We start from the raw sequence: 11228 nt of genomic DNA, 5'->3' as shown, positions 1-11228 counted from the left end.
GAAAAACATTCAGGTTCAGAACCCACTCCACTGAAAACACAAATAGCAAAAACTAAAAACGAAAAGTCTACTCCAAATCACAACCAATTTACCAAACGTACAAAAACAAGCCCACGCGCGCGCGGTGTCCTTCCCCGAGCAGCTGGTGAGCTGTGCGCCTCCCACCCGGCCCATCCCCTGGAGTGGCTGGGACAGTTTACGGTTGGGGCGTCAGCTTGTCAGAACCCTGCTCTTTCCGTTCTGCTGCCAGTTACTTCTGACGACTTTTAGTAGTGGACACAGCAGCAAGCAGTGTAGACTCTTTGGTCGGCCCCTGCAGTGCCCTGCGTGCCACCGCAGCTATCACCGTGCGCCACCGCCCGGAGCCGGAGCAGTTAGCCAGCGTTGGCTCTAGATCACCGCATCCACCGCTTTTGTGACTTGGGTCTTGGTATTTGTTTAAAAATTTCTGGGGCCGAGACCTAGGGGACTTTTGCTACAGGTGGAGTCGTGAGGTACTGATCGTATTTCTCAGGGGCATCTCAGTGGTTAAGAGAAGTCTTGGCTAGTTCCCTATTTGAGTTTCCTTTAAAAGTGAAGAAATGCCAAGACAAGATATTAAAACTTGTAGCATAGTTCACATGTTCAGATTTAATAAGGAACTGTCTTAATGCATGTGAGTATAGTTGTTTTAATCCCAAAATATAAAATTAATAAAACATTAATGATTAACTTTAATAATATGAAAAGATGATGTTTCTATTAGTGCAGAAAAGATAAATGATTCAACAAATGGTGTCAGGGCACGCCATTACACCAAAAATAAGTTCACAATGGAGCCGACGTTTATTTTTTATTTGTATTTTTATTTTATTGTCATATTGCTATTTTTTCTAATATTTTATTTATTTATTTATTTTAAAAATTTTATCATTACACGATGTAAACATTTTACTAATTTCTCCCTAATCCCCCCTTTGCCCCCCTTCCCACTTCTGGTGACCTCAGTTCCATTCTCTCCTTTTGAAAGTTCAAGGAGTTATTGTGATTGTTGTATTTTTCTTTCTTTCCTTTTTTATTTAATTTTGTCAACTCCCACTTATGAGTGAGGACATGTGGTGTTTTTCTTTCTGTACCTGGCTTATTTCACTTAACCTAATTTTCTCTAAGTTTATCTATGTTGCCCCAAATGGCAGAATTCCATTCCTTTTTATGGCAGAGTAGTATTCCATTGTGTATATATACCACATTTTCCTTATCCAGTTGTCTGTTGATGGACATTTAAGTTGGTTACAACTCTTAGCGATTGTAAATAGAGCTGTGATAAACAGGGGAGTGCAGGTATCCCTTTGACATGACGATTTCCATACCTTTGGGTATATACACAGCAGTGGGATTGCTAAATTGTATGGAAGTTATATCTGTAGTTGTTTGAGGGACCTCCACATTGTTTTCCATAATGGCTGCACTAATGTACAGTCCCACCAACAGAGTAGTAAGGTTGCCCTTTCTCCACATCCTTGCCAGCATTTGTTATCGTCTTTTTGATAGTGGCCAGTCTAACGCATGTGAGATGATATCTTAGTATAGTTTTGATTTTCATTTCTTTGATGCTGAGTGATGTTGAGCATTTTTTCACATTGGCCATTTGTATGCTGAGTGATGTTGAGCATTGTTTCATGTTGGTCATTTGAAAAATACCTATTCAGTTCCTTTGCCCATTTTTTAATCAGGTTACTTGTTTTTTTTACTGTGAAGTTTGAATTCCTTGTATATTCTGGTTATTAATCCCTTGTCAAATGTATAGTTTGCAAATATTTTCTCCCATTCTGTGGGTTGTTTTTTCACTTTGTTGACATTGTCCTTTGCTGTGCAGAAGCTTTTCAGTTTGATATAATCCCATTTTTAATTTTTTTCTTTTGTTGCCTGTGCTTTTGGGGTCTTATTCATAAAGTCTTTGACCAGTCCTAGTTCCTGAAGTGTTTTCTCTATGATTTCTTCTAGAAGTTTTATAGCTTCAGGTCTTATATTTAGATATTTAATCCATTTTGAGTTGATTTTGGTATATGGTGAGAGGTACAAGTTTAGTTTCATGCTTCTATATATGGATGTCCAGTTATCCCAGTACCACTTATTAAAGAGGCAGTCCTTTCTCCAATGTATTCTCCTGTTACCCTTGTCAAATATCAGTTGGCTGTAAGTTAGTGGGTTGATTTCTGGGTTCTCTATTCTGTTCCGTTGTTCTGAGTGTTTTTATGCCCATACCATGCTGTTTTGATTACTATAGCTTTGTAGTATGATTTGAAGTCAGCTAGTGTAATGCCTCCAGCTTTATCTTTTTCCTCAGGATTGCTTTGGCTATTTGGGGTCTTTTGTAATTGCATATAAATATTAGGATTGTTTTTTCTTTTTTCTATTTCTGTGAAAAATGTCATTGATATTTTGATGGGGATTGCATTGAATCTGTAGATCATATCATTTTGGGTAGTCGGACATTTTCACAATGTTAATTCTTCCAATCCAAGAGCATGAAATGTCTTTCCATCTTTTTGTGTCTTCTTTAACTTCATTCAGTGGTGGTTTGTAGTTCTCATTGTAGACATCTCTTACCTCCTTGGTTAAATTGATTCCTAGGCTTTTTTTATGGTTTTTTTTTTTTTTTGTGACTATCATAAATGGGCTTGCTTTCTTGACTTTTTTTCTGTTAGCTCATTATTGGAGTATAAAAATACTACTGATTTTTGCATGTTAATTTTGTATTCTGGAACTTTACTGAAGTTGTTTGTCAGCTCTAAGAGTTTTTTGGTAGAGTTTTTAGGTTTTTCTATATATAGGATCATGTCATCTGCAAACAGAGACAGTTTGACTTCATCTTTTTCAATCTGGATGCCCTTTATTTCTTTTTCTTGCCTGGTTGCTTCGGCTGATGATTCCAATACTATATTAAGTAGGAGTGGTGAGAGTAGGCATCCTTGTCTTGTTCCTGTTCTTAAAGGAAAAGGTGAAAGCTTCTCATTCATTCAGGATGATACTGGTGGTGGGTTTGTCATATATAGTTTTTATTGTGTTGAGATACTTTCCTTTATACCTAATTTGCTGAGAGTCTTAGTGATGAAGCAATGGTGAATTTTGTGAAAAGCTTTTTCTGCATCTATTGAGATAATCATATAGTTTTTGTCATTGATTTTATTGATTTTTTGACTTGTGTGCATTGAGCTATCCTTGAAGCAAATATTTAAACAATGAAATAATAAAAATACTCGAAAAAACTATGAAAAAAATTTAAAAAATCATCTTAATGGGAAAGACTTTTAAAAGTTTGACATAAAATACAAAAGTAGAAAACATATTGTTGATTATTTTTAAAAATAAACGTATAACATTTCTGCAAGGCAAAATTCTTCCAAATCAAAATCAAAAGACAAATAAAGAACAAGAAAGCACATCTGCAATTCATATCACAGACTAAACATTGATTTCTCTAATATATGAAGAGCTCCTATAATTTAATAAAAAAGCAACAAGCCCATGGAAAAATGAACAAAGGATATGAACTGAAAATTTGAGGTAAAGGAAATGGAAGTGGCTCAAACACATAACAGATGCCCAACCTCACTCCTAATGAGATAATGCAAATTGAGACAACTCTAGCAAATAATTTGCACCTATTAAATTGAGAAGTATAGAAAAGTTCGATAACACACTTTGTTGGGGGGGGGGCGTGGGAAACAGGCACTCTTATGGCTTGATGGTGGGTGTAAAAACTCTATTGAGACCAATGTCCCAACACTGATGTCTATGACATATGTATGTGCCTTTTGGCCTGCATATGCCACTTCTAGGACTTTATCCTACAGCTACACTCATATAACTAAAAAATGACAGATATATGACAGCCTTAATTTCAGCATGATATGGAATATTAATTCCATTTAAATGTTTACTAAAAGGGGATGAGTTAAATAAAATATTAAAAACATGTATAATGGAACATTATGCAGCCATTAATGAAGTAGCTCTTTATAGACTGAAATAAAACGAGCTTCAAAATATGTTAAAGAAAAATAAAAATATAAACAAGGTGCAGAATGATTTGTATAGTATATTTCCACCTTAAGAATATATATTACAGATATAACACACACACAAACAAAACCTCCTGGGAGGGTAACAGGGTTACTGCAAAAAAGAGATGGAAGGGAGACCTATTTTTCACCGTGTTGCATTTGAACCTTTTACATTTTTATATCATAAGCATTAATTACTAATTTAATAAATAAAAAATTTAAAATCATGTGCTCCTGGGCTGTGGTTCTGTGATAGGACACAGCTTAGATTTTTAAACTGACCCATCCCCACATTTACCTGGCTAGACCCTGGATCGGGTGGTGGATGTCTTCATAGCTCTTTCCCCTTTTTTTGTGGCTCATTCCTGGCTCACTTTATAATGACACTACGTGGTAGCATTACATTTAATTGCTTCCAGATTCTGAAGATGCTGTCATTCTGACAGTGAAAGATAAAGGGCCCAGAGAGAGCTTTCCTAGCTTAAAGGGAGGCTTTTCTTTTTCTGAAGAACCTCTTTGTGCAGCTAGATGAAATTGCTTTCGTGGTGATAGGAAATAGAGAGCTGAACCTATAACTCTTTCTTTCAGATGTTTTTTTTGAGTAAAGGTGGCTGCTATTGATGACAAATGACTTTTTTTGGCTTTTGACTCTTCCTTCCCTCCGTCCTCCATTCTTTCTTTTCTCCCTTTGTTCCTTCTTGTATAAATCCATTTAGCGAGCAGGTAGTATTTGGAAGTTCTATTTGCCTGTGATTGCAAAATCACAGCCCCATTTGGCATCACAGGGATTCTCTAAAAAAACCAAAAAGTCTGCAGCTTCAAAATTTAACTGTTTCATTACTTTTGTTTGCTAATTCCTTTTTTTAAATAATAAAGCTGTATTATCACCAGAAAATAATCATCTCAGTTGAGCTAGAAATTGAGAGAGCAACTGGGTGTCAATAAAGTAAATATTTTCTATAGTTCTGAGAAAGCCAGTTTCGGTTGGTGGAAGGTGTAATTTTTGGGGGAAGTATTTATTCTGTGTGTCAGGTCTTGGGGGCTGGGGCTGCCAGGATGGGAGACTGGGGGTGGAGGTAGGGAAGAGGAAGCACTGGCCAGATCTTAATTTTTGAGGAGCACTCTTTTTTTTTTTTTTTTTTTTTAAATTAGGAAGTGCACTGTTTTCTTATCTAGGCCAGAGTTCTACATTGAAGTCTTGAGGCTGAAGATGCAATTCCCGACTCTGATTTTGCATCTTGGGTCAAGACATAGGCTGTCTTCCATCTCACAGATGGTGGCAGTCAGTGGCCTTCATGGGGATTCATGATTTTCAGAAGGGTTTTGGATACATCCTAGTTCTGGCACTTAGATGAGTTAGATTTTACAAAACATAATGTAGACCATTCTTATTTCATATATGATTATGACATTATTTCCTTAAAAAGTTTAGTAATTTTATGGGGGAATCTTGCCTGTAGAATTTGATTAGAATTCCAAACTTTCATTTCTCTTCCTCTACCCTTCCCTTCCTCCAGAAGTGGTTATAAAGAAAATTATAAATGTACTTGATGATTGATAATCCAAAACAACTTTTTAATTTTTGCACAATGCTGACAATTATACCAACACTCTTGCTTTCATAATTTGACTGAAATACGTGACATAGAAAGGAGGAAATAAACAAAATGGGCAAAGTAATTAATTTGGAGATGAAAAGGCAACCTAAGTTTTGTCAAAGCAAAACTATTTAGATTGGAGAAAACATCATAGCTTCAGCAACATAAAATAATAACTGAATCAGACCTTTTACTGGAAGTTTTATATTTCTGAACTAACACCTTTCTAGAATTCTAGTCTTAGGAAGTGCAAATGTTGAAGCCTTGTGATATACTACGTGTCTCTTAGCTCTGAAGCTTTATAATGGCCCAGAGGGCCAAATGCAACCCCATTGGACTTGGGGCACCAGCAACCCATGAGTTTTAGGGGTTTTTTTGCTTGTTTTCGTTTTTATTTTTTATGTTTGAATGGCTAGCACACACTCTAGTAAACTTATAGATCTTTTGTGCAATTTACTGCTGGGGGTATGAAATTATTAGGAAACTTAGTTCAATCGATCATTTATTTATTTATTTATTTTGTTAAATGTGCAATTTATGGAATATCCACGGTTAGAAGGGATAAACTACTTCTGCATGATTTAGCACGCTAACTACATTTGATGGCTCTTTCTTTGTTATGAATTTTCTTAGGTTGTCTAAGGGCTGAACTGTGAGGAAAGGCTTTCCCACATTCATTACATTTATAAGGTTTTTCTCCAGTATGTAGTTTCTGATGCTCAGCAAGGCCCGAGCTGTGCTGGAAGCCTTCCCCACATTTCTTACAGTGATAGGGTTTTTCTCTAGCGTGAATTGTCTAATGTCCAAGAAGGGTTGAACTCTTCGTAAAGGCTTTCCCACAGTCACTACACTGATAGGGTGTATTTCCACGATGAGTTTTCTGATGTCCAGCAAAGGATGAGCTATACCTAAAATATTTTCCACATTTAGTACAATGATAGGGTTTCTCTCCCGTATGCATTCTCTGATGACTTCTAAGAGGAGAGCTCTTCGTAAAGGCTTTTCTGCATTCATTACACTGATATGGTTTCTCACCCACACGGATTTTCTGATGTTCCAACCCAGTTAGCCCTGAAAGCTTTCCCACATTCGTTACATTTAAAAGGTTTCTCTCCACTATGTATTCTCATGAAGTAAGGGCTGCATTCTGAGCAAAGGCTTTCCCACAGGCATTACATGTGTAAGGTTTCTGGCCAGTATGAATTCTCTGATGACTCAAAAGGATAGAGTTCTTTCTGAAAGTTTTTCCACATTCACTGCATTTATGGGGTTTCTCTCTAGAATGAATTCTCTGATGATTAATAAATGTTGAGTGCTTCTTGAGGAATTTCCCACATTCGATACATCTATAAGGTTGCTTGCCTACATGAATTTTATGATGATTTAAAAGTGATGAGCTGTTCATTTACGTGTTTTCTCACCAGTGTGATTTCTCTGGTGGCTAGTAAGGGAGGAGCTGTACTGGAAGACTTGCCCACGTTCCTCGCACCTACAGTGCTGCTGCTCCGTGGCACCTCCGCCCTCCTGTTCCAGGCCTCTCTTCATCAGCACATGTCTTGTTTGCTCTCTTATAACAGATCCTTCAGAGTCATTCTGTTTTAGGGCTGGCATCTTTGTTTCAAACCTGTATGCCTTGATTGCACGAGTACCTGATGGAACCTCTTGCACCTCCATCTAGGGTTCTGCCCCTTGCTCCAACTGAGTGATTAGTATTGGTTTGGATGAGAGAAGCTCCACGATACCAGATTCCCATAGTTTTCCAGCATCACCTCCCTGTACAGAGCCTGCTGAGCAGCATTCAGGTGTTTCCACTCGGTCTGGGTAAAGGCCATAGCCACATACACAAATGTCAATAATTCCTCACTCTGAAATGCATGGCCATTTCTCAGGAAAAGGAAAAGCCAAACTTGTCTGGACTGGGGCTCTTGGGGCCATCTGTCTCCTGAACTGCTCTCCAGGGCAAAGCAGAGAATCCTGCATGAGCCAATCCACCAGGGTCCGGAGGCCACAGGCCCCAGCCTGGCGGCGTCCACCGCCGGAGGGAACGAGTGTCAGGGCTGCCCACGTGGTCCCACCGCCACTCTCCTCAATTAATCATTTAAATTGAAGTTGAATATTATTAGTGGCATGATGTTGAGCTCTTAAAGTTTATATCTACCACATTAAATTGGAACATTGTGAAAAATTACTATACTGCTTCTCAACTTTTTTGTGTTCAGGGCCCATTTGTGAGTGTCCACTATGTGTTTAGTTATACACGGGTACTTCAAAAAGTTCGTGGAAAGATTCATATTATCTTTTAATTCTATTTTTCCACAAACTTTTTGAAGTACCCTTATATCCTTGAAAGAATTAAGACATCCATTTGAAAAATGACAGTTTTGGGAAAAATAGAACTTGCTATAGTTAGTTATCACCCCATTTCCTTAGATGCCAACCCCTTTCCTCTATGGTGGCTCACCTGTGAAAGGCCATGCTTTCCTGGGTGAGAACTGCTGGATTTTATACAAAAGGATGCGATGTAAGGCTTGCACTTGGCAGATGCTTGAGACCATTTTGACTGTTACCAGTGGACAATTCATGTGTCCAGTAGAAGGTGGCTTTCTATTTCTGTGTCCCATGATGGAAAAACCCAAGTTTTATGCTTCCTTCTGCATTGTCTTTAGCACTCTGAGCAGATTTTGAAGTGATAATTGTCCCAAATTTGTTTGTAGAAAATCTTAAAAATGAGGAGACTTAATTTATCCTATTTCCTTCTGTGTGGACAGTCCACTGGTGAGCCTGCTCATTGCTTCTGGTTGTGTGTGTTATGTAGAAGAAACAAGGTGATGAGCCTTTTAATTTCTCTTTTAGTCTGTATTTAATTCCTAACACTTGGTAATGAAGCAAAGGCTGTTTTTTTTTTTATTTAAAAAAAACTGTAAACCAACAGATCCACAGATCCAAGAAGTTTAAAGTACGACAAATGAGGCGAAACGAAAGAAAACCACACCAAGTCACATTACAATCAAATTCCTGAAAGTAATGATAATGAGAAAAAGTTAAAAGCAGTTAGAGGGGGGAAAATAACAACATTGCATAAAGAGGAACAAAAGTGAAAATTATAAGAGGCTTCTTGTGGGAAATTATGAAAGAAAAAAGACAATGGAAAAACATCCTCAAAGTACTGGGGAAAAAAGTCAACCTAAAATTCTATATCCAGTGAAAATTTCTTTAAAATTGGATGATACAACTGAAAATGGATTAAAGACTTAAATATAAGACCTGAAACTATAAAACTCCTAAAAGAAAACAACATAGGAAAATACTTCAGGATGTAGGACTGGGCAAAAACTTTATGAATAAGACCCCAAAAGCACAGGCAACAAAAGGAAAAATAAACAAATGAGGTCATACCAAACTAAAAAGATTCTGCACAGAAAAGGAAACAATTATCAGAGTGAAAGGCAGCCTACAGAATGGGAGAAAATATTTGCAAACTATGCATCTGACAAGGGATTAATATCCAGAACATACAAGGAACTCAAACAACTTAACAGTAAAAAAACATGTAACCTGATTAAAAAATGGGCAAAGGAATTGAATTGGTATTTCTCAAAGGAAGATACACAAATGGCCAACAGACACACAAAAACAGTGCTCAACGTCACTAAGCATCAGGGCAATGCAAATTAAAACCACATTGAGATATCATCTTACCCCAGTTAAACTAGCTATTATCAAATAGACAGAATAAAAAATACTGACAAGGATGTGGAGAAAGGGGAATGCTCCCACACTGTTGGTGGGACTGTACATTAGGGCAGCCATTACAGAAAACAATATGAAGATTCCTCAGACAACTACAGATAGAACTTCCATACCTTCCAGCAATCCCAAAGCTGTGTGTATACCCAAAGGAATGGAAATCATGTTGAAGGGACACCTGCACTCCCATGTTTATTGCTGCTCTTTTTACAATAGTTAAGAATTGGAACCGATGTAAAAGTCCATCAGTGGACAACTGGATAAGGATGATGTGGTATATCTACACAATGGAATACTACTCAGCCATAAAAAGGAAGAAAATTCTGCTATTTGCATCAACATGGATGAACCTGGAGAAAATTATGTTAAGTGAAATAAGTCAGGCACAGAAAGAAAAATACCTCATGTCCTCGTATATATATGTGGGAGCTAAAAAAAAAAAAATAAATAAATAAAAGAAAGATACAACAATCACAACAATACATTGAGCTTTCAAAAGGAGAGAACAGAACTGAGGTTGCCAGATGTGGGAAAGGGGGAGAGGGGTTAGCAAGAAATTGGCAAAGGGTCACAAAGAATGATCACATTGTGTAATGATGAATCCACTAATAATCCTGATTTGTTCACCACATATCATATATGGGTATTGATATTCAACCCTGTACCCCACAAAAATGTATAATCAATTGTTTCAATAAAAAATAAAATTTGATGATAAAATGAAAAAATTTTGAGATAATATCTAAGAGAATTCATTGATAGCAGCCCTGCACTATAAGAAATTTAAGGAAAGTTTTTCAAGTGAAAGAAAAATAATACCAGATATAAAACTGGACCTATTAAAAGGAATGAAAAGTGCCAAAAATGGTATATATTTGGGTGAATGTAAATTGATTTTTATCCTTTCATATTTTAAAATTTTGTTAAATGATAATTAACTATTTAAAGCAAAAATGAATGGTGGAGTTTATAATATATGTAGGAGTATATATGACAATTATAGTACAAAGGATGAGGGAATGTTGTTGTGTTCTTACGTTATACTTGTAGTGAAATATTTCATTTCATTTATTTCTTTTTTAAGCTCATTAATATTATTTTTTTACATTCTAAGATGATGTTGTGGAGCAGTTGGGTGGGAGGGGGAGAGGAGAAGGGGGAAGGAAATAGGGTGAGAAAAGGAGGAAGGGGGGCATGGTTGAGGCCAGTGGCACCCCCCTTATTCCTGCAGGGGAGACTAGGGGCCTTCAGGTGGTGGCTCAGTCATTGCTGGGCTGGATGCAGATGTCAGGGGACATGGCTGAAGCCCTTGGCTCCCCACTGCCCCAGCTCGGGAGCCCAGGGTGCTTCCTGTGGTGGCTCGGTGGTCATCACTGGGCTGGCTGTGGGTGTCAGGCAGTCATGGCCATGGCCCTTGGCCCCCTCACTGCCCCAGCTCAGGAGCCTGGGGTGCTTCCTGCTGCTGCTTGGTGGTTATTGCTTGGATGGTTGCAGGTGCTGGGGGGCATGGCTGAGGCCCCCAGCCCTCCCTGATCCGTGGCTTGGGAGCCCAGGAGGCTCCCAGTCCTTCTAGGTTTTATGGTGCTCTTTGGTGATGTGAGACTATTACTATTTAATATCAAACTTTGTCTCTGATCTGTGGATATTTTGTTTTTTCTTTCAGTTCTGTTGGATTATTTGCTGTTCCCACCACTTAAACTCTGCACTGGAACTAAGTCATTGTCCTTTGGTTACTTCTAAAATGGAGGAACTTCCTATGGGGACCAGCACTTGAGCCCTGTAGTTGAGTTAAATTGCTGCTTTGCTGCTGATTCCCTGGGGAAGGGTTTTTGTGCAG

The 11228-nt window shown here is 37.9% G+C and overlaps 1 pseudogene; it reads right to left on the bottom strand.

The window, feature by feature from the left end:
• Positions 1-6233: 6233 nt before the first annotated feature.
• Positions 6234-8119, bottom strand: LOC134381650 (zinc finger protein 485-like; annotated as a pseudogene).
• Between the last annotated feature and the right edge of the window lie 3109 nt (positions 8120-11228).

This window comes from Cynocephalus volans, chromosome 7 (assembly GCF_027409185.1).
Source record: "Cynocephalus volans isolate mCynVol1 chromosome 7, mCynVol1.pri, whole genome shotgun sequence".
Classification (NCBI taxonomy): domain Eukaryota; kingdom Metazoa; phylum Chordata; class Mammalia; order Dermoptera; family Cynocephalidae; genus Cynocephalus; species Cynocephalus volans.
This window is presented reverse-complemented; position numbering and strand designations above follow the sequence as displayed.